Source organism: Colobus angolensis, unplaced genomic scaffold (assembly GCF_000951035.1).
Source record: "Colobus angolensis palliatus isolate OR3802 unplaced genomic scaffold, Cang.pa_1.0 Scaffold264, whole genome shotgun sequence".
Taxonomy (NCBI): domain Eukaryota; kingdom Metazoa; phylum Chordata; class Mammalia; order Primates; family Cercopithecidae; genus Colobus; species Colobus angolensis.
In genome coordinates, this window is record NW_012115866.1 from 1534640 (window position 1) to 1559195 (window position 24556).

A 24556-nucleotide genomic window follows, 5' to 3' on the forward strand; every position below is an offset into this window, starting at 1 on the left:
CTGCCAGCGAGCGGGTAGCGGGCGGGACCGTTGATGCCGGTAGCAGCTCGCGCGCGCCCTGCTGGGGCTGGGGGTGCTGGGGGACGAGAGGCGGCGGGCAGATGGGCGTAAAACTATTCCTCTCACCCCCTTAAGAGCGGAGCGAGACGGTGACTTCAGGGCTCTCCTTGGAGAGGAAAGTAATCGGGGTTTGCAGGTGACCCGCACATGGGAAGAAAAACCAGTTAGCATCTTGCGTCCTCTACTCTCCATTGCATCCTCCTCGAGAACAAATCTATTATGCATCATTTTCTCCGGGAGCTTTCTACATCTGCCAATTACAGGGGGATATAACAGCTTAGAGTAAAATGCTCCCTAGTGTGGCCCTGACCTGAGTCGGGGCTGCAGGGGGAATATTCCCACCCGGCATCCCTGTAGCCCTCTTTCAGCGTCTGCGATAAAGTTACGGTACCTAGAGAGCAGCTGCGAGTTTGTGTAGTTCCTGCTATCCACTCTTAGTGCTAAATTCCCCATCGTGGTCTGTCGCCCACAGAAGGTTGCACCATTTTGCACAATGAATATGTATTTTATTTGCCTCCAGAAAGGGGATGTTAATGCTCAGAGGGCCCATGGGTGCATAATATTTCAGAGGAAACAGCTTGTAATGACTCAGCACTGTCAGGTACCTACTTTGTCGCTTTTGCCTCCCCTGCTCAGGTGGTCCCAACTTGAGTTCCAGAGAGCGTGCTTCCACACCTGAGTACAGTCCTGTCTAAACGGGAAAAAATTTTTTGAGTTTATAGTGTTAAATCATTACTTGGCTGTTGACCAGCAACTGGAATCAAATGTCATAGACTTTGAGTATTCCTGAGCAAGTTTGATGGAGATAGAATTGGACAAGATTTTGGCCATTGAATAACCACATCTAGAGATAGAACCACGCGTATCCTGATGCTATGCTTAATCCCTCATTCCTGGCCTGGGGGTAAAGTTAATGAGGGCCAGACGCTGGGGGCTCTATACCATTCATAAACTATCTCTTAAGGTTCAGGGCTCACTATTAAAGGGAAATACAAGCAGTGCTTGGTCTCCGTCCGGTGTTGAGTAAGTTAGGTGGTTGTGAGAGAGGAGGTCTTCAAACTCAGCTCTGTTCCTGGGGTGACAATTTCAGGGCTTTTGAAAATCAAATACATTTCTGTTGCTCCTTCTGAGACGAAAAGCGTTTACGTCCTGGTCTCTGTCTTGTGCATTTGTAATTTGTAGACTGCAAGTGAACCCGGTAGTCAAAAGCACACCTTGTTTTCTGTTCTATAAAATAACACTTATTGTGCCTATAGTTATAATATGCAGTTGCAGACAGTGCTTATTGGCCCTTGGAATTTGAGGGATAGGGGATAATTGTGTTTTGGGAGTCAGTTTATCAGCCTTTCCTTAGGGGGAATTTGACTGTTAAAATATTTAAGTACATGTATTACAGAGATGCAAATACCCATTAATAAAATATATGTGGGTCTGTACTGTGACATATGCAAAGTACATAATACCTAACCGGGTCTATGTTTAAAAGGAGGTAATTAGTATATTAACAGCTGCCTCCAGTTTAACGGTTTGTTTGCCTCAAACCAGTTTTGATCAGTAGAGTGCATTATTCATGTGTGGCAAACACCAACAGAACTTTTCACCCCAGGAATGATAAAAGCACGGGCTTGCTATTTTTCCGTTGCAATGATCTAAGGATTTGACAAAGAAATGAAGCCGGACTGCAACTAGATGAATGACCTCCTTTAGAAAGTTAAGAAGCCAAGTACTCCTGGAGTGGTGGACTTCTGGAGGCAGGGCTGGCCCCAGGAGATAGGAGGTTGACTTCAATCCCAGAACAGTGGAATGACAGGCGGAGGAGGAATTTGGTCCACCTGGTGGTGGCATCCTGGCACTTCTAGCCTTAGCTGATGGAAAGCCTGGTTGGGTGGGGTAAGGTAACAGGAGTCAACAGGTGACTTGCAGAAAGCAGCTGGAGGCCCAGGAGAGGACAGGCCTAGGAAATTGAATTCATTTTGATTACTAGGAGTGGAGGCATAAGGCTCTAAGGGCTCTGCTTTGCCCGGCTGCCCTCGTCTTTGCCTTACCATTGGAGCCTCATGAAAATAAATAGTTGGCTTGTCAGGGTTGACTGACTTAGCTTGCTGCGGGCTTTGCTCTTCTGGGCCACTTCAGAGTTTTCTCTTCATCTGTTATTTGGGAGATGGAGAAAAAAGTTTGCTCCTTCAGCCATGCGAGACTTCTCTGTGGATAATTGGAGAATGAAATATTGCAGGCTGTTTGCAGGAAAGGCAAATTTCTTCCTTTTAATTCATCATGGCTTTCTTAGGAAACCTGAGACCCTGTGTCTGTAGGGGACCACAGGGCAGGGACCACAGGACAGGGTCCACGTGCTAAGTGTGCGTTATGTGTGATCTTTACGTTGGCAATCAGCCTGCCCCTCTAATGAGGCATTTCCAGATACCTGAGGAAGGGCTTGCCTTGGGACAGTGCCAGCAATGCTCCCTTTCACAGAGAAGAGAGTGATAACAAATTCTATGCCAACGACATTATTTCCTATTAGATTCCCAGAGTCCACCTTTTAATTTCATCTCCCGAGTTGCCTGAAAATTTTGCAGTTTCATTTCCTTATTTTTTCTGAAAAGACAAATTTCCCAGTGTCCTGAATGACAGTAGTGTAGGCTTCCCAACTGCAGAACTGAAGCAGAAGGTTGCCTGTGATTTAAGAAGCAACTTTGAGAGGGAGGACTCGTGTGTGTGTTTGTGTGTCTGTGTGTGTGTGTGAGAGAGAGAAAATGTGTGTGTGTGTGTATGTATGTATGCATGTGTTAGTTTTCCACCAAGAACCTGCCAAGGGAGGAAACTCAAGAGAAAACTGTATTGTACATAAGAAGGCCATCAATTGTTGGCTAGGCTGGGGACCTGCAACTTTTGCCTTGGTGTCAGGGAGTACAGAAAGACACTGATCCTGAAAGCTAGACTCAGTGATCTAGATAAAGTAACCCAGGTACAACCTGGGCCAACTGTGGATTCTGAAATCTGTTACAGTTACAAACGTCTTCACTGGAAACCATGCTTCAGATAAGCCAATAGTCACAGGGATGTTCCATCATAGTCACCTAAACCTCCTGACTGGCTAGGAAATAATTTTTGCAGCATAAGAGGAGAGACCTGCTCAGTTTGATAGTCATTTTGTATGGAACAGAGAATGCAATTTAATTTTCTTCTACTTGGGTTTTGGCTTTGAGTGACTCCAGTCCTGTTTGCAAGGATGTAACATGTTCTTTAGTCTTGGACTGGTTGGAGAAGATGCAGGCATATGAGAACTGCATGGAGAGAAAGTCATTTGGTATGTGCTTATTGGTGCTTTGCAGAAACCCCCTAAAATGTTTTAAGCCACTCACTGAGGGTAGCCCTGCTTCTAGAGGTTTCTGTGTGGTATCAAATTACTGAGAACTGGAGTAGATAAGGGTGTGTACAGGAAATTAAAACCTCTGACACCTCTAGATGATTAGATTGAGGCATACATACAAATATATTCGAATTTCCTCAGGTTGAAAACTGAGAAAAGGCCAGTCTAGTTTCCTGGGTGGGGCACCAAGGGTGTTCCTATGAAGAAGGGGTAGGTATTTCCCTATTTAGAGTTATAGAAAAATAAGTTTGAGGTTGTGGTGACAAAATAATGACATCGATGACTGAGTGTGGTTAATGAGGCTCTGTCTCACTGCTTTGTAGTCACACTTTTTCAGCTTGAGAACAGTCAGTGGGCTTGCAATTAATGGGTGAGGTGAAACTGCTAGATTTGTTATTCCTTTTTTTTTCTAAAGAAACATCATTTTGAAGATGAGTTTTTGCATATTCAACCCAGAAGCAGACAGCTGAGGAAACTGTCTGTTGACATTTTCAACAGAGACATTTTTGAAGTCCTTGTCAAATTACTATGATGACTAAGGTAACCATATTTTATTTAATCAAATTATTTTATACACTTATGCTTACTCAAAGTGACAAATTCCTTGCCATTTCCATAATTACTATGTTGCCCCAGGTAGTAAGAAATAAAATTACCTTGATTTTTTTTTCCCTTATAGCTTAGTTTAAAATGTTAATTATTAAGGGAAAAAGATATTTCTGAAAATTCTTTTCATCCAGCCTTGTGTATTTATCTTTGTTTCTGAGGGAGTTTTTGTTGGCGTACTTAACAATGGGAGAAACTGAATTAGTTGTAAAATGAGCCAGGGCTCTATCCTGCATTTTGTTAACTCTTCCCCTCATTCAATTTTAGACACCTTATGAAAAGGATCGCCGAGAGGCCTCTCTGCAGCAGCACCGCCTTGCTAATCAATTGCCCAGCATTTGCAGCTCATCTTGCGTGCTGCTGGAATCAGGTTTTCTATTACGCTGCATGGGCTTCTTCTTGCACAAAGTCATTGGTGAACTGCTGGGCAAAGGCAGCCTCACCAAGAGGGTCTCTGTGAATTTATTTTGCACACCTAAAAGCAAACTTTGAGGTGCTGCCTTGATCACAGAATGTATTCTCTTAACAGATTGGCCTGGATGAACAAGGGTAGTATTGCAAAAATGATGAGAATACAGATGCATTTCATGCAGAAATAGTGAAGAATAAAACTCCCTACTAGCTGCATTTCTCTGGCTTTAGTTCTAGCTTGCGCATATTTCACTACATGTATCATTTAATAAGCATGTTTCTCTAAAGTGGAGTCAAAGTACCTCTCTTTTGCATGTGCATTCTGTACGTTGCTGTATGCATTGCGTATTTACATACGTGTTCATGTACAGGGTTGTATGCAATGAATATTGTATGCCATACTCTTTGAAGGTGCGAAGGGACATTTCAATGGTAACTTTGATTGTGTGGTTGACACACGGATTTGGGACCCGTTCTTCCCTGAAGAAAATCTCTGTATTTTCTTGCCTCTCAGAAATGCCTTTGATAATCTGTAGGCTAGAAAGATAGCATCTTTGCTCTTTCAATTTACTTTTATTTTCGGTTTCTATGTCTGTATCTGCAAAATAGATATAAATGGGAAAAACAGTGGAATCATGGACCTTGGTTCATGGGATAAATGAATTGATGTGTTCAAAGACGCTTGTATTTTATGTAGCCTAAGTGTTTATGTGTTAGCATGAGACAAATTATTGTTTAATGGTTAAAACTCCAAGTTAAATGATTACACTTCCAAGGTGGAGAACGGCAAGTGTCTGTGGCAGCTGTCGCTTATTCGATGAGTGTCAGAAGACTGGGATTCATGCCTATGTCCTTCCCTTACCTGCTCTGTGACCTTGAGCTGTTTACTTAACCTCTCTGTACCTCACTTTTTCATTTTATAACTGGGATTATACTAGTACCCACCCTCTGTTTTGCTGTGAGGATGAACTGAGTCAGTACATGTAAAGCACCTTGAACAATATCTGGCACATAGTGCCCAGGAAATATTAGCTATTACTATTAATAATAATATGGTTATGCATATTTACTGCAAACATAATAACTATGTAGCCCCAACTGATGAGAAATAAAATGTTTCAATCCAACTTTGGTTTTGGTTTAGTGAATTACATATTCAAGTAGTTTCCTATTCTGCATGAACATTTTTGGGAGGTAAAAAGTTTTTAAGGGCAAGTAATAAGCAAAATATCAGTTGCTACTTCTGTTTATTCCCTTATAAATATAGCAATCCATTTCATCTTAAAGATGCTGTAAAAATTAGTCACATGGGAGAGGAGCCCACTGCAGGAATGGTGATTCATGTTGATCATTTACAGTCCATGAGTACTTGAAGGAGGTTAAAGCAGGGCAGGCAGGACTGGCTGGGAGGGGCAGGTGCCCTGATGCTTCACTTTGGGAGGTCCTCAGTATCTCTTGCTATGGTCTATGGCCACTGGGTGCTGAAGGCTGCGGGTAGGTGGAAAGAATGTTAGACTTGGAGTTGGAAGACCTGGATGTGAACTTAGACTTGCTACTTCCCAGCTCCTGGCAACTTGACTTACCTGAGCCTCAATGGCCTCATCTGAAAAATGGGGATAATGATAGAGCTTATCTTACGGATGCTTGTGAGATTTAAACAAATAGTCATGTGATAGAGTACTTCTCATAGGGTAGGTATTCCACAGTTGCTTTAACAGTGATGGTATAACCCTGCTCGTTGACATTAGCACCAACAAAAGCCCGTCCTAGGGAGCTGAGGATTTGGAATATTATGCGAGGCCAAGGCTTCTGTTTCCTAAACTGGTGATCTGGGCTCCTGAAGCTTGCTCTGCTTCACTGGCTGAAAGGCTGAGTGAACCATTCAAGGGAGCCCAAGGTGTCAGGAGAGGGAGGACAAAGGGACATATGTTGTGGACATATGCTGCCCTCCAGGCAGCCTTGTCTAAAACGTGCCTCCGCAGAGCTCAGCCTTGGTTGCCCAGAGTGGCTCAGGTCTCACGCCTTGTCTGCTGCCTTCACCTCGCCTTCTCTTGCAGTATTAAGTGAACTCTGGTAAGCAGGTCTGTGGGCATTTCCCCACTCTTGGTCTTTTTTTTGGTTTCTCATAAGCAGAACAAGGGACGTGTTCCTCCAATCTGGTTTCCCGTCCCGTGGATTCATCCATCTTGGCTTATGGACATACTTTTTGCACAACACCACTCCTGTTCCTTCTGTAGTCTTAGAAGCAGCCTTTCTACCCCCAGTCTGGTCACACCTGTCCTTGCAAAGGATAGAGAAGGAACTGGGCCTTTCTCAGTGAGTCAGGTGGCAGTGTATGTTTTAGGTGAGTTTTTAGATTCGCCTTCAAATGCCACAGGCTTCAGGAGAGAATCTGTACTCAGAAGACCACAGAGCCCTAAAGCCCGGTCACTCTGACAACTTTGCTGAGGGAGTAACTGTGTGTAAAGCACTGAATCTTGTGCAGCCACAGGTGTGGAGTGAGCAAGCCTGGGGAGCCTTCATCCGTGAGTTCCAGTGACAACACAGAGATTGGAAACATTCCCGTGGATGTGCACAGAACCTCAGCAGTTGGTGACTCCTAACTTCTTTATTTAGGTTCATTCTTTGTGGTTTTGAGTCGAGCGCCTCTGAAAAGGGAAGCCCTTACTAACTGAGGACTTAGCAACTCAATTGTTTAGTGGAAACGGTGTTACCAGCCTCGTTATTTCCCATATGACTGGGCATTCCTCTTTAAACACGGATTAGTTGATCATTAGTATTTTCCTGGACTTAGACAAAAGTTGCACTTATTCCTCCTAGTCAACACACATGGAAAATATTTAAACATAGGCTGCCATTAGCCCCACTTTTGTTGTTGTTATTTCGAGACAGGGTCTTGCTCCATCGTCCAGGTTGGAGTGCAGTGGCAGGATCACAGCTCGACCTCCCAGGCTGAAATGATCCTCCCACCTCAACCTCCTAAGTAGCTGGGACTGCAGGCACATACCACCAAGCCTGGCTAATTTTCTTTTTTTTTTTTTTTTTGTAGCGATGGGGTGTGGGGTGGTTTCACCATGTTGCCCAGGCTGGTCTTGAACTCCTGGACTCAAGTGATCCACCTGCCTTGACCTCCCATTGCCCAGGCTGGTCTTGAACTCCTGGACTCAAGTGATCCACCTGCCTTGACCTCCCAAAGTGCTGGGATTGCAGGTGTGAACCACGGTGCCTTGCCAGCCCTGCATTTTTCAGTGGGGTAGGGTGGGGCGGGTGGGGCGGGAAGAAGTGTGAACTCATCTTTCCCCTTTGCCCTCATGATTTCCTTTATAAATACCCCTGCCATGCCTCTTCAGTACTCTCCTTTTCATGAATGTAATAGCCCAAGTGGCATTTTAAGTTATCTGGTAGTGGACTCAGCGCACTGACTGTAATGATGAAGTCTTATTTTTTTAATTAATTATTATTATTTTTTTGAGACAGTGTCACACTGTCCCCCAGGCTGGAGTGCAGTGGTGCGATCTCAGCTCACTGCAGCCTCTGGCTCCCGGGTTGAAGCGATTCTCTCACCTCAGCCTCCCCAGTAGCTGGGACTACAGGTGCATACCACCACTCGGCTAATTTTTTATGTTTTTTTTAGTAGGGATGGGGTTTCACGATGTTGGCCAGGGTGGTCTCAAACTCCTGACCTCAAGCGATCCACTCACCTCAGCTTTAGTGTTGGTTCTTGTTAAAATCTTTGCCCTCTGAAAATTCTGAGAAGAGGCTGTGCCCATAAGCCCATCCCAATAGGCAGTGATGTGACTACCACATTTGTTCTGCCAGGTTGTCCTTTGGGACAACTTTTGGGTGTCTGGATAACGAACCTGTCCAGATAGCCCTTGAGACTTTCTTGGTAGCTCTAAAGACTGTTCTGGCTCTCCATCCATTGATACCTAAGTTTCTAGTTGTGCAGAGTGTGAAGAAATGAGCAGGGGCTGATCAGGCTTTCAACAAATGGTTCCAGAGAAAATAATAGAAGGCAAACTAAATCAATGCTCATATAACTACAGGAACTTGAGGAAGTTAGAAGTGATTATTTTTACCTCCATTTCTGCACTTGCAAGGTTGATGTAGGGAGAAGTGTCACAATGATGTTTTTCATTTAAAGACTACTGTAAATATTCATGGGAATGGCTATTGTCTTTCACCCCCTTTGCAAGAGGCTTATGTAAAATAGGCAGGCTGTTTCTAATTGTTGAATTAGTCTCCCAACTTCAGCTGATTAGAAGGAAAAATTACCACCTTGAATATAAGCAGGTTGAAATTGGGAGAGCTGCCCTCGGCTGATTATATAAGCTATAAAATACATCACTTGGACTCGGGAAGGGGAACATCACACACTGGGCTTATCATGGGGAGGGGGGAGGGGGGAGGGATAGCATTGGGGAGTTATACCTGATATAAATGATGAATTGATGGGTGCTGACGAGTTGATGGGTGCAGCACACCAACATTGCACAAGTATACATATGTAACAAACCTGCACGTTATGCACATGTACCCTAGAACTTAAAGTATAATAAAAAAAAATACAGCAGCTGAAGTCTTGTGTTTACTCTGCAAAGAATTCCCCTAATGAAGATGAAAATTTCTAAGCAGCATGGACCCATATGTGTTTATTATGTAATATTCAATTATGGCGATCCAACCTGTAAAATAAACAATGGGGTTGATTAGTTAATCTCTTTGTTGGCTTTCGGGTCAGAGAATTGTTTAAAGTAGATCCACAGAGCCACCTAGAGCTGTCCCCCTGGAACTCGGCTGGCTGTGGTGTCAGCACCAGTTCCCCTTCTCTCCAGTGGTACAGGAGGCTTGTCCTGGGTCTGTGGTCACTGTAGCTTTCAAGGTTGTGGAGGGCAGGCCTCCCTTAAGGCTGGCTTTCAAGGTTGCTTGTGCAGTGTAGTGGGATGGTCGTTGAGTACAACTACTGCCGGTTGTGACGACACCATCCTTTGGCCGTTTCATTTCTCAAAGTGCTGCTGTGATAGCACTCGGAATTTGCTGTGTCTTGTGGGATGATTTGCATAAGCAGCATGTATTCCAGTGTGACACATCACACTATCCTCTTCTTGAAGCTATACATGCGTGGGGTGCACAGCACACCACACGGTCAAGTTCAGATTTCCATCCTCCTCCTGAAATGTAGGAAAGGAGTATTTTTTTTTTTTTTTTTTTCAAAAGTGATGATTGAGGAGAAGAAACTTAAAGGGGGCCAGACCAATGAAGCAGATGTAGAAGAGCTTCAGACAAGCTCTCCTGTCCTTATGCAAAAAATTGAGGGCAGGACCCCTGACTTATTGTGTGGCATATTGTGTCGCCTCCCCAGTACTGGTAAATACTTATGTAGATTGCGAGGCTTAACATGCCAATGACAGTTTCTCAGCCAGCCAAAGGGAGGATTTCTTTTGGAAACAAAAACCATAAATTGGCACCATTCCTTTACCTTTGCCACGCTGTATATATGCATTAGGGAGATGCATATAAATAGATCAAAAAGCCAGTGTGCAGTTTTGCAGCTTTGCAGCTTGCACTTGATGGAAGCAGATGGGGAGGTTCTCCTTGCTGCACAGGCTCAGAGTGGCACGTGGAGCCAGCAGTGCTTGGGCTAAATCCAAATACAACCGTGTTCAGTTTCTAGAGATGGACATGTGGAATCAACTGTCCAACAGGCATATTGTTTCTGTGTCCCAGGGTTGGCCTGTTTTTAGGTCTTCTTAAGTATAACATTGTAGAATCTCTGCATTTGTTGCTTTCATGTTAGGCAAAATCAGGGCACAGAATTGAGGCACTTACCCAAATGTGCAGCCCCACCCTCCCAAGCCAGCTCACATTCCCTGGCAGGTATAAGCAGGTGAGCAGTCAGGAAGCAAAGACAACTGATAGTTTTATTTTGGGGAATAACAATTATAAATAAGTATAAATAAAAATATTGTTTTGGTGAATGCTGGGGAAAAATTACTTCTCTTATTCTCTTTCAAAATGTTCCTCCTCTTTTTTTTTGGTCTAAATAGGCTTAATGCTTTCTAAGAGGCACCCTACCCATCCTCAATGGAGTGAGCAGATAATATATATACATTTATATTTATTTGCCTTCTGATACTTAGGATTTCATTGGGGAATACTTCTGTATTTAAAAATAATAGTGACAGGGAGGTGATTAAAAATAGCTCAAGGGCTTGTGGCACCCAAGGCTATCAGGGCAACTATTTTGTGTGACAAGTGAAACATTTAAATCCCCCAAAAGGAAGCTGAGTGTTCTCTTGTTGCGGTCTGTCGCCTTGGTGGCTACTTTTTGCACCCAGTGAGCCGAACTGGGATGGTCACAGGTGTTCATTTCCGCTCTGTCACCTCCTGATTGTTTGTTTTCTTCCTACCTCCCTCCACTGGCCCCTGACCCCTGACCCCATCAGTGTCACGCCTCACCATCCCTGACAGGATGTCACAGTCAAATGGGTGGGGCCTCTGGGAGTCAAGACCTAGGCCATTCCTGAGTGGGACCATCATGCCAGGCATTTGCCATGGGCAGTGTCCTTTCTGCCCCTTCCATGGTTGGCCACCCACCGTCCCTATCCAGTGGATAATGGAGGTGGGTATGGTCTCTTACAAGCCTTTCAGATCCAGTTCCACCTTTCACCACAGACTGTATGTGATTCCTGCCTTCCTGGACTAATTCTGAGGTCTTTTGTACTTTATTTGGGAGCAGGAATAAATGGGGACTTCATATTTTATGTAAATCTTTCCTTTTGTAGAGTTTGTAGGACAGTAGGATTATTCCCTAACATTTTCACTATCTCAGATGTTAGACCAAAATTGGGTCATATTATAAGTGACAAAATGACTTTTACAGTTTATCTGTTGGTGAGGTGGACATGGACCTGGAGGGGAGGGGGTGGATGAGATGATGGGCATTTCAGAAGGTAAAAACCAGGTATATTTATTAACTAGGGCTGCTGTAACAAATTAACCACGAACTGGGTGGCTTGAAACAACAAATTTTTTGTCTCACAGTCCTGCAGGCCAGAAGTCTGAAATCAGGGCATCAGCAGAGCCGTGCTCCCTCTGAGACCCTGCGTAGAACTCTTCCTTGCCTCTTCCTGGCATCTGGGGGTGGCCAAGGGTCCTTGGATTCCTTGGCTCGCAGCTGCATCACTCCCATCTCTGCCTCTGCTGTCACATGGCATTTCCCCCATGTCTCTCTCTCCTCTTCTTATAAGGACACCAGTCACATTGGATTAGGGCTCACCCTAATGACTTCATGTGACTAGCTTACATCTGCTAAGTCCTCGTTTCCAAATCAGGTCACATTCACAGGCACTAAGAGTTAGGACTTCAGTATATCTTTTTGGGGAAAACAATTCAGTTCATAACACCAGAGAAGAAAAAGAGCAAAGGACCCTAAAACAGTCTGTATGTACCAAGAAAGGCAAACTCTGTCTTCTTAAGTGTTTGGGTAGGTAGGAAGATTGTCGGATATTCCTAAGAGAGTCATTCATACCCAAAGATAACATTTCAGTCTTCACAGAAATGCTGACAGTTCCTGTTACCTTTCTGTAAGAAGGTAACCATGTTTCTCTCCGGGGTAGTGGTGGTTGGACTTGCAGGAATGAACCTAGTGGGATGATTCATTAGCTTTGAACACATCATTTGCTCTTTCTGGGCCTAGCTGAATGCTGGGATTGGACTGATAATCACGTCATTTGATTAAGGAGAATGCATGTAAAAAAAAAAAAAAAATCCTAGACAGCTATGTGGGTGAGGAATATGTGTTTGTGTATTTACTGTGTGTATGTACATAGGTACTCATCCATGTTCCCATCCCTGACACCCAGAATTACTTAGCAGGAATCAGGGCTGGTAAAATCTCCAGCTGGCACTGTCTCCTTCCTGAAGCCCTATCCAATTCAGTGAGACCAAAAGAGACTTTATCACTGTGTGCTGTGCCAGCCAGTCTCAGATTTGGCCAGGTGTGTATTAAGTTAGGACCAGACATCTGCATTCTAATCTCATTCATCTCCGTGGTTTTTTTGGTGGGGGTGCGAGTGATATGGTTCTCAGAATTTCTCGGCACAGGCTCCTTTTTTGAAAAAAAAAATGTCAACTTGATCTCTGCCAAACTAATTAACTTCGACAACTTCCTTAAGTGCTGCAAGCAATTTAGAGTTGAATAAGGCGTGTTCTTGGCCCTCATGGAGTTGATATATCCTTCGGGGGGAGATGGCATGTTTATAATTTTTTCATTAATGACTCATTCATTAGGACATTTCAGGTCCTGGGCCAGGTGGCAGCCAAGCCCTCTGGAAGCCTCACGCCTGGTCTAGTTGTGTTACAATGGATCAGACTAAAAATAGAAACAAAGCATTGGGCCAGGGTGGGAGATGGGCCTAGGTAGACTGGTCGGAGATATAAAATAATTTTCTCAACCTTGAGTGGGGATAGATCCAAGGGTAGCAAGATGTCAAGTGGAACTGTTGGTAAGAGGCTGGCTGCGGAGAGTCATTGGAGGCGGCGTGTAATTGGAAAACCTGGGATGGAGAAGGGGAGGGCTGGAAACCCAGGGCCAGAACTGGGCTGGGGCATGTCAGGGCTGGCACTGCGGAGTGCCACTCTAGTTAGCAGCGCGGAGGCTGTCGGCATCTCTCTCGGCCAAGCTTGGATCCCTCTGCCCCTCCTCCCCTGCTTTGAAGTGGTGTGGTGAAATGTGGCTGGAAGTCAGTCTGCTAGTCTGTGGAGAGAACTTCACCCAGGGCATGCTCAGACTTGGCTAGAAGCAAGCACGGCTTCATCGCATGCTGAGGCCAAAGGGCTGAAGGATGCAGAATGCTTGTTGTACTGGAATACTGTGCTCACCAGGATGGGTGCCACATGGGAGGGGGGGACTATAGGGTCCTGGGCCTGAGGACAAAATGACGCCTCTGTATTGAACCTCTCTTTTGCACATATATAAATGAGATTTCTGCAAGATGAGCTAACATTAGGAAAGGTCCTATTATGTTTGACTTTAAAAAAACAAAAATACTTTTGCTGGGCCTCGGATGTATCAGTTCTGGATAACTTTAAAGCTGGTAACAGAACAAACTGTGTTCACACACAGGAAATGTCTCCAAACAAAAAGTGGGTGTGCAGTTTACAGTTTAAAAATTGGATGAAGGCCCTTCAAACTTCCCCTCCTGTTCTCCTTGGGAAGAGCTTGGCAGGCTGCTGAGAGAGGCTACTCCTCCCTGGTATAGGTAGTCATTGGGGCCTGGTAAGGAAGGTAGCCTGTGAGTGGAGCTGCCTGGTGACTGGGATGAGGCCCCAGGTGATCCTGGGGCTGGGAGGCTGGTGGAGGTTTCCTTTCAGCTTCAAGGCCTATATGGAAGGTTGTGCGAGTCAGTTCAGGAAGCATTTCTGCACTGTTGCCCCAAGCCTGTGGCCAGCCGATCCAAGCACTGGCTGAGCTGGCTGGAAAGCCCTGTGAGCATCCTGTGTCACTATCTTTATATATTCATCACCTGGCTCTAGTGCTAACTTGAACTTCAAGTTCATGCTTTTTTTTTTTTTTTTTTTTTTTTTTAATGGGGATGGAGTCTCCCTCTGTCGCCCAGGCTGGAGTGCAGTGGTGGGATTTCGGCTCACTACAACCTCCACCTCCTGGGTTCAAGAAATTCTCCCGCCTCTGCCTCTCTAGTAGCTGGGATTACAGGAGTGCACTAGCACACCCAGCTAATTTTTGTAGTTTTAGTAGAGTCAGGGTTTTGCCATGTTGGCCAGGCTAGTCTTGAACTCCTGACCTGAGGTGATCCACCTGGGTCGGCCTCCCAAAGTGCTGGGATTACAGGCATGAGCCACCACGCCTAGCTGGCTTTTTTTTTTTTTTTTAAATATAATGTCATTACTGTTTTATTACACAAGAATATATGTGGTGTTGACAATTTGGAAAATACAAATAAACATAGATAACATTAAAAAAATCATCCATAATTCAAAGAACCTGGAGATAAATTGTGAACATTTTGGCGTGGGTCCTTTAAGTCCCTCTCCGTCTACCCGCATTGACGCATGACTTCCAGGCCCACGCGGTGGAAAAGGATGTGGGTTTTGGGGTCTTTGAAGTCCATGTCTGTGGCTGGTTAGTCTTGTGTGACTTTGGGCATTTTGCTTTCCCTCTCTCATTCTCAATTTCCTCATCTCTAAGATTGGGATGATATTTATACTTTCAATAATCTTGTGAATACCAAATGAGAGAATCCATCCAAAGTACTCAGCCCGTGCCTCTCTGCAGTATGTGCTACTGTCGTGATTTTTAAAAAGTAATAAAATTGGATCTCACTATAAATTCTGTTTAGGAACCTACTCTTTCCTCTAAATCATTCTGATGGCTTTTCTGTAACATCAGATGATGTTCTTCTCTGCTGTCAGTTTCAAATGAAAAATGACCTTATTGTTTTTATAAAACAATACATATTCATCATGAAGAAAAGTTTACATAAAAATGTTTTTAAAAATTCAAAATCCCCCATTCAGAAATAATCATGACTGGTGGTGGGGTTTGAGAAGTGACTGTTAACCTGCACCTTCCTCCCTGGGATTATAGGCAAGAGCATGGTGGCTCGTGCCTATAATCCCAGCACTTTGGGAGGCCGAGGCAGGTGGATCACTTGAGGTCAGGAGTTTCAGACCAGCCTGGCCAACATGGTAAAACCCTTTCTGTACTAAAAATAAAAAAATTATCCAGGCATGGTGGCACATGCATGTAATCCCAGCTACTCAGGAGGCCGAGGCAGGAGAATTGCTTGAACCCAGGAGGCAGAGGTTGCAGTGAGCCAAGATGGCGCCACTGCACTCCAGCCTGCACTCCAGTCTCTGTCTCAAAGGAAAAAAAAAAAATTAAAAAATTAGCTGGGTGTGGTGGTGCATGCCACCACCCAGTCTCCCAGATATTTGGGAGACTGAGGTGGGAGGATCACTTGAGACCAGGAGATTGAGACTGCAGTGAGCCATAATAATGCCATTGCACTTCAGCCTGGGTGACAGAGTGAGACACTATTTCAACAACAACAAAAGAAAGAATCATTTGGGAAGTAGACACCCCAGCCAGCCACAGGGGCTTAAAACATCATCTTGTGGGTTATGTGGAAAAAACTGGAGTTTGGATTGGAAAACTCCATTTGTGTCCAGATTCAGGCTTCTTTTCACTACTTTGTCCTCAGAATAAAACTCATCCAAGTCAGAACTGCAGGCTTTGTCCCTGCAGAAGCTTACCTGCTAGGTAAGCTTACCTCCTGGAGGAGCAGAGAATATGTGCATCCTGAGGGCTGTTCACAGAATCGGGGGAGAAGGGGGTCAGGGCAAGCTTGCCAGCTTCCTGCTTGCAATTCTATGAATCAGATAAGTTGCTGATCCTTCACTTTGGGGAGGATTGAGTGAGGAAGTCAGAAGAGCAGATGCTTTTTCTCTGTTAACTTCCAGAAGGTGGACGTTCCTCTAGTCTATATCAAGGTATGAATTCTGGGGAAAAGGAAGAATAATTTCTCCTTATTATTAGGAATATATCATTTTAGAGGTCTTTCTGTTCTTATACATGGAAAAATGACTGGCTGACTAGATATACTTATAAAATGTATGTTCTAAAAAATAGCAGTAAATTTAATTTCACTGAAATTTAACAGACGACTTCAGTAAAACTGGAAAGAAGTAACTATCTTTTGCTACTAATGTTGCTGCAGAAGTGTCCAAGGCCAGCCTTATTTTTCCTCCCTTACAGATGATTTATTATTGCCTATAGGTTAGATGTATGAGGAATCTTTTCTTAATATTTGACATATAATTTAATTCTGATGTATATTACTGCTGCGTGATGTGTGTCATAGTCTTTGGAACTGGATGTGTTTTTTTCAGTCAACAGATGCAATTCTTTATTAGTTTTGGGAGAATTTCCTTACATTATCTCTTCAAACACTGGGTTCTATGCAGTGAATTCTCTGCTGTGAGGCACCAATTGTCTGTATGTTATATTGTCTCTGAAATCCATAGTTGTCTGTTTTGATTCCATTACTTGAATCCCTTGTTTTTATCTATATTCACCATGTTTATTTTTAGCTTTCCTCTAGTCAGAAAATTGATTTTAAACCATCTTTCTTTAGTTCTCTGTAGATTGTTTCACATATTTATTTTCTAGTGTTGGCTTTAGTTTTCAATTTATTTCTTTAGATCTACAATCTTTTTTCCCCTTTCTTAGATGTTGCCTTTGGGCTCTTGAGGTATTGAACTCATATTCTTATTAAGTTCTATGGCTCAAAGATCTTTTGGGGGAAATCTTTCTCTGACTGAGTTATGTTTTCTTTTAGTTTGAGTTCTTTGTCTTTGATACCTACTGTTGCTTTCTTGCCTTTCCAGGAGTCTGTGTTTAGAGATACCATGCCTTGTGGTTTTTCATTTTATTCTTGCTGGAGTAAATCAGCCTATATCTCTCTTTGATTTACTTATTTGAAGGCTGTCTTTTTTCTCCTTGCCACCAAGCTGAAGTTTGAAGGCTGATTGTTCATTTCTGTTCATGCTTTCTGTAGCCTGAAGACATGTGAAGTGTCTTGGGGCAGTTAAGCTGTAGCAGGTGTTATGCTGGGTGCTGAGTAGGCTTGGCTAGATGTGGGCTTGGCAGCTTTCACTTCTGGAATCTTTTGAAGTGGGTTTGGTCTTCCTGTGTGGGGGCACACAGTGCACACCCTCCGGCGGTATTCTGTGGCCTCGGGTCAGCCTTGGATTTGACTTTGGACTCCCAGAGTCTTCATTCCTTGCAGCAGAGATGATCAACACCACAGTTTATGCATCATCTCATCCTTTCCTCCCCAGCGGATGTTTTCTCTCTTCCGTAGTCAGAAGAGGAGAATACAGGGATAAGTACTCAGGTTGTTTTTATCTAGATGTGGTGATATTGATGAAAACTCTCAGAATGTTTATTTATTCACTGTTTTATCTTCCTGAGGATGTTAGACTCAGGGCTCTGAGCCTTGCCACACTGGATCCTTTTTCCTTTACTTTCCTTCCCAGGCACCTTTTGAGTTTATGACACTGGGGTGTGCTCATTTTGTTTTTTGTTTTTGGCTGATAAATATTTTATTTCAGGTTTAATTTTTTTAATTCAGATTTAGGAAGAGTGAGATTTTATGCAGAAGTTTAATTTTACCATTTTATCTGGGAAATGTCTAGCAACATTTGAAAAGATCATGTAACATTCCATTGTATTCCATCTCCCTATTTCTGTATGGTAGGTTGCTTATGGTTTTGTTTTGCTGAGATAAATTCTGGTTGCTCATTGCTTTTCATTGTTTTGATTTTCAGAATTACAAGATGGGATGATGAGTTCAAGGGACTGGTCACAAAAGATGTGGGGAGTCAAATCCTCTGTGGAAGGGGGAATTGCCTTTATCGAGGATGTAGTGTGCCCGGGAGCACACAAGCAGTCTGATCGAACTCTCACACAAATCCCATGCAGTAGATGTCATTATTTCTCTTTTCCATATAAGGAAGTAGGGCTCACTTCTAGAAGTTAAAGAATGTGCCAGCTGGGCACAGTGGCTCACGCCTATAATCCTAGCACTTTGGGAAGCCGAGGCGGGTGGATCACGAGGTCAGGAGTTCGAGACCAGCCTGGCCAACATGGTGAAATCCCTTCTCTACTAAAAATACAAAAAAATAGCCGGGCGTGGTGGCAGTTGCCTGTAATCCCACCTACTCAGGAGGCTGAGGCAGGAGAATCGCTTGAACCCGAGAGGTGGATAGGTTGCAGTGAGCTGGGACCATGCCACTGCACTCCAGCCTGGGCAACAGAGTGAGACTCCATCTCAAAAAAAAAGAAAGAAAGAACATACCTAAATCCAAATTGGCACAGCTCGTGTTTGATCTTGGGTCTCTTGGCTCCAGCTCTAAATTCCCTTCTCTTTCATCAGACCATGCCTTGAAAAAATTCGCAGCTGAATGCTTCAGTGTCTTGAGTGTGTGATATTGTTTTAACATGTTACCACTTGTGAGAGAACGCTGTTCTCGCTCTCTCTTTTAAACTGAGGTAAAAGGTAATGAACATTGAATATGACTTTACTGGGACCAGAAAATGACTTCACCAGGGCCAGAGAATCTGTTCTCTCTTCCCTTCCTCCCCTTCAGGGCATGGTGACATCTGCAAGTGACAGGAGTGCTCTGAAAAAGACCTGTTATACATTCCAGGGCTGGTCACAGGGCCCCTGCTCCCTGCATGCAGCTACCTGCGTGCTCAGCACTCACCTGCGTTCCTGATTTGAACAGCCAGCCACTCAAACACATGGGCCATTATGTAATATTTCTGCCATAATAATTCCCACAAAATTACAGAGTGTTCTGTGTCAGTGTGAACAGACACTGTAATTAAGTGTTTACTTGTTCAATAGGTGATCATTTTTCCAAATTTTAGTGCAAAATTACATTTACCTTATTCAAAAAGTATTCCACAGGGCTGAGTAACATGTTGATGTTTGCTAAAAGATGCTGACAGGAGAGTTGTCTGTTTACTGTGGGTTTCAGTTTTCTCCTTAAAAACAAAAGTGGGTACCATGCCATCTTACATATGTTGAGTGTTCAGCCAGTTTCAGTATTGAGGGATTATGTCATTTCAGACTGACAGCAACCCTGGGACATCTGTGGGGCAATTTTGCCCCACTTTTGTTTTTAATTTTATTATGACGAAACAAAAAAGTAGAAATTATAGTACAGTAGACACCCATGTACTCACCACCTAGGATTGAATAGTTGTTAAGATTTGACACATTTGCTTCATATACACAGCTACATTCATACACATACACACACTCATACTTTATTTCAGAACCATTTTAAAGTAAATATAGAAATGATGACACTTCACACCTAAATACTTCAGTATACCTCTTCATAAAATATGGGCATTTCCCTATAAAACTGCAACCCTACTATCACTTCTAACAAAATTAAGTAGTCACTAATTTCATTTAATACTTCCTACATATCAGATTTCTCCAAAATATCCTCAAAATATCTCTATTGCAATTGCCATTTCTAGCTCTAAACCTAGCTTTCTTTGGAACTATTTGTTTATAAACAACCACAAACCAATTCAAGATCATACATTTCATTTGTTGTATGACTTTGTGTCATTTCCATTGTTTTTTTTCTTTATCATGAAAAATTACACATAAAATTTACCATCTTAATCATTTTGAAGTGTACACTGAACTCAGTGGTGTGGTAGTCCCCCCTTGCTCTTGGGGGATATATTCCAAGACCCCTGATGTGGATTCCTGGAACCTTAGATAGTACTAAATGCTGTATATGATATGGTTTTTCCTATATGTATATACCTATGATAAAGTTTAATTTATAAATTAGGCACAGTAAGATGAACAACAATAATAATACAAAATAATTATAACAATATACTGTAATAAAAGTTATACGAATATGGTCTCTCTCAATATATCTTGTTGTTGCTCACTATTTTCTGACTGTAGTTGACCTCAGGTAACTGAAAACTGAAAGTGAAACTCTGAATAAGTGGGGACTCCTACATTAAGTATATTCACAACATTGTGCAACTATCACCACCATCTATCTCTGGACCTCTTCTTCCCATAGGGAAACTCCATACCTATTAAATGATCACTCCCCACTCCCCTTCCCCAGCCCTGGCCACCGCTGTTCACTTCCTATCTCTATGATTCTGACTACTCTAGGGCCTCATAATCAGTGTTTGTCCTTTTGCAACAGGCTTGTTTCACTCAGCATAATGTCCTCACAGGTCATCTAAGTTCGGGGCTGGGTCAGAATTTCCTTCCTTTTTAAGGCTGAATATTCCATGGTATGTATAGAGCACGTTTTGCTTATCCAGTCATCTGTCGATGGACACTTCTGTTGCTTCCACACATTAGCTATTGTGAATAATGCCTCTCTGATCGTCAGTGTACAGCTTTCATCTGGAATAATTTCCCCACTTTTTCCCCACTATGTTAACTTTTTAAAGAGGTTGGGTCAGTTGTCATTCCACAGAACATCTTATATAATGTTCCATATTCTGAATGTATCTGATTATTTCCTTGTGGTTTCATTTAACTTGTCTCTTTTCTCTGTATTTCCTGTACAATGGAAGTTAGCTTTTGCTTGACTAGATTTAATTTTTGTTTGATTAGAGGAGATAACTGGTGAGGAATTCTTTCAAGTACATTGTATTAAAACACCTAGTTGACCCCTACTCTTGGTGCTAAGGCTGACCACGAGGTTGAGATGGGTAGTTACATCCACACCACTCCACATGAAAGGGATGTTTGCTGCCTTGAAGTTGGCAGACAGTCTGTGCTGGTGCACTTTTAATAGATGAGGCAGTTGCTGACATTCTGAGTAGGCTCTGACTTGGTTACCAGTGATCTCCACCGTTTACTGAGCATCCGCTGCGTGTACCTGACACATGTCATCTCATTTAGTCCTTTAGGGGTGGCAGTGTTGTCCCATGTTGTAGCTCAATGTAGGAGATCCTAGTTGCACTCCCTGTTATGAAGCCACTCCTGCCTCCCTTTCCTCTGACCCTCCCCTCCCACTGTGGATCGTGGTCTCCTCCCCCAGCTCCATGGCATGATGTTGGCACTGCCTTTCCAGTTTACTCTCTCCATGGGGTAAAAACTGGACTCTGAAGCAAGAGACTGCCTGGATTCCAATCCCAGCTCTGCCTGTCACATGTGACGTAAACCTGAGTTAGTTCCTCCCCAGTCAGTTGGAGATGATTAAAGTACCTGCCACAGAGGGCTCTCCTGAGCATGAAAGGAGTTACTGCCTGGGAAGCACTTGTGTGTGATAAGTCTTAGCCTCGTTCTCTGTCATTCCTTCTGTGAGTCCCTGGAGACAGTTGCTCAGCCCCTGTTTTGCTTTGAAGGTTTTGCCATAATTCACAATAGAGAAACACTGGGGATGACTGAAAATCAGGTAACAAACATAAAGCAGTGACAGTGATTCTAGAGCAGGGGTTGGCAAACTATAGCCCATGGGCCAAACCTGGCCTGCTCTCTACTTTTGTAAGTCAAGTTTTTTTGGAACACAGCCATGCTGATTTATGTACATATTATCATCATCATGTGACAGAAACCATATTGCCTGCAAAGCCTAAAATAGCTAGTATCTGGCCTTTACAGAAAAGGTTTGCTACCCCCTGCTCTAGAATCTTAAAGAATTCTTAGAGTTATGGTCTCAGATCTTTAGGTAAAATCCCAGAGAAAATGCCACCTCAGCTGAGTGTGGTGGTTCACACCTGTAATCCTAGAACTTTGGGAGGCCAAGGTGGGCAACTAGCTTGAGCCCAGGACTTGTAGACCAGCCTGGGCAACATGGTGAAACCCCATCTCTATTTCTATAAATTAAGTTTTAAAAGCTACCTCCTGCTAAATTCTTGCCTTCAGCTTTCACTTCCGGGAGTGGCATTTCCCAACCTTCCCGGCTGGGAAAGTTCATTTAGTCTGCCTCTAAAGAACTAAATGAGATAATGTGTGTTAGGTACACATAGCGGATGCTCAACAAACGCTAGTAACTGTGATCACTGGCAACCAAGTTACAGCCTACACAGGATTTTGGCAAGTGCCTCATCTATTAAAAGGGCACCAACGCAGACTATTTGCCAACGTCAAGGGAGCAAATGTTTGTTTCACATGGAGCGGTCTGGATGTTACCACCCATCTCAATCCCATGGTCAGCCTTAGTACCATGAGCAGGGATTCAAGCAGATGTTTTAATATAAAGTGCTTGAGAGAATTCCTTACAGGTATCTCCTATAATTAAGCACAAATTAAATCTAGTCAAGCTACCTAGAACTGAAGGCTGACTTCTTTATCTGAGCAGGCCCCTCCTGCAGATCTGAGGCTGGCATGCATGGGCTCTGGATAACTGGTGGTTCTGGAGGCCTCTCAGTTGGAACTGTTCTCTTTACTGTGAGTCTTTTCTCCCAGCCAGTCCACTGCTTTTGTTTTGCACAGCACCTCCCAGGTGAGCCAGCAGGGAGCCCCTGTGTACTCTTCTCTGCTGTCCAGCATGGATGTGGCCTGTGGTAGAGGGACTGCACTGTGGGATCACAGGCCTTTTCTGTATTCACATTGCCTGCCCACACACACTAACCATCACAGCTTATTACTTTTGCCAATATGTTTGGGGTCCTGCTGTTTGACCCAAATGGATCTGATTCAAATCCTTTCAATGAGAACCTCAATTCCATAAGTTTCTTCTGCATTTTCACAGAAACAGAACACTTTCCTAAAGTCATTCTCTATTATGTGCAACTTATGTGACTTGATTTATTTCTTGATCTTTAAGGTAGTTTTTATTCATCTGAGGCATTAAATTCTGATATGAAAGAATCTTTTCCCTTATATATTATGTTATCTCCTAACCACTTAAGTAGCTGTTTAATCTTTTACTCAACTTGATGTGAAGCTTCTTGAAATGATGATGGCAGTTCTCCTTGTATATATTTTAAAATTTTGATATCAGACCTCCCCCTCTAATCCCTCTTAACCTTAAAAATTTTAAGATGTTTGTGTTCTTTGAAGCTACTTTATTAATTCAAGACCTATTTATTGAGCTTCTGTGACTTGTCAGGCATTCTTCTAGATATTTGGGGACCCAGCATGTCAAAACACAAGAAATGGCTATATAGGTGCTTACATTGTGGTGCTTTTGCTCATACCATCACTGCAAGGTTTGATATTCTTCAAAGAGTGGTATGGTGGCTGACTGTAAAAGTCCATTCAAGTCACAGAGGAGAAAATTGAAGTGGATCTGCAGAAACAGGCTCCACAGCAGAGGGGAGGGGAGCTCTGTGAAGAGGAAGGGATGATATTTCAGGGAAGGTCTTTGGGAAGGGGAAGGAGGTAACCCCCTTGGCTGGAAGGTCCAGTCAGGTAAGGGAAGGTTTTGAAGTCTAGGCTCGTTCTAGTGGGCATAAAGGAGTTGTTACAGGTTTTTGCAAAAAGGGGTGTGGTCTATAGAAGGAGGCGTTTTAGGAAGATAGTAGCTCAATGAACCTACAAAAAAATCTGAGACTTGTAGTCTCATCTAAGCCTGCAGCCAAAAGCTAGGGAGTCAGGGGTATGGATGGAGTCACCCTTCCAGCTCTCCATTCATCAGGTGACGGGACCACAACAGAGCATCCTATGGAAAGACTAGAAGAATCTCAGGGCTTTCCTGCAGGTGAGGCTGCACAGAAACAGAGAGAACTAGGCTGACAACATGAGGCAAGATCTAGCATCCCAGAAATGAAACCATCATCATGTGGCATCTGAAGCAGGAAGTGAATTTAGGCAGTTTTTTTTTTTTTTTTTTTTTTTTTGAGATGGAGTTTTGCTCTTGTCTCCCAGGCTGGAGTGCAGTGGTCCTTGACTCACTGTAACCTCTGCCTCCTGGGTTCAAGTGCTTCTCCTGCCTCAGCCTCCCAAGTAGCTGGGATTACAGGCACGTGCCACCACGCCTGGCTAATTTTTGTATTTTGGTAGGGACGGGGTTTCACCCTGTTGGCCAGGCTGGTCTCAAACCCCTGATCTCAGGTGATCCGCCCCCCTCGGCCTCCCAGAGTGCTGGGATTAAGGCATGAGCCACCGTGGAGGGGCGATTTAGGTCTTTTGATTGGGCTCCAGGATTGCAGATGTGTTCACTGTCCTTGGTAGCCAAATGCCATCAGAAGAAATTAACTCATGGACTGTTTGCAGGGCATGGTGTCATCTCATGGTCTTCTAAATATTGGCCCCTACAGCTCAGAGACTAGATGATGGGATACTTGAAGCTTCTGCTCAGTATGCAGACATTGTTAAGAATGGCATCATGACAGGGACAGATCAGCATTCCTACCACACTCTGTTTTAAAATCAGATTCTCATTTTGTGTCAAACCATCTAGAACTGTCATCTCTTAGCTGTCTTTCTCACAACTCAAAGCGTAGATTTTCATGCCCAGAAAAATTTTCATTCACAGCCATCTAATCAATGAGATACTTATAGTAACTGAAAAAGTACCCATGCTTCATCAAAAGGGCCTTATGCTTAAAGAGAGAAATGTTGCATT

The 24556-nt window shown here is 43.4% G+C and overlaps 1 protein-coding gene across 1 annotated transcript in view; it reads left to right on the plus strand.

Moving 5' to 3' along the window:
• Positions 1-63: 63 nt before the first annotated feature.
• SLCO3A1 (solute carrier organic anion transporter family, member 3A1) overlaps positions 64-24556 on the plus strand; it is a 311829-nt gene continuing 287336 nt past the window's right edge. The window contains exon 1 of the mRNA XM_011947399.1: positions 64-149. The gene's annotated coding sequence lies outside the window, so the exon portion shown is untranslated. The remainder of the gene's footprint in view (positions 150-24556) is intronic.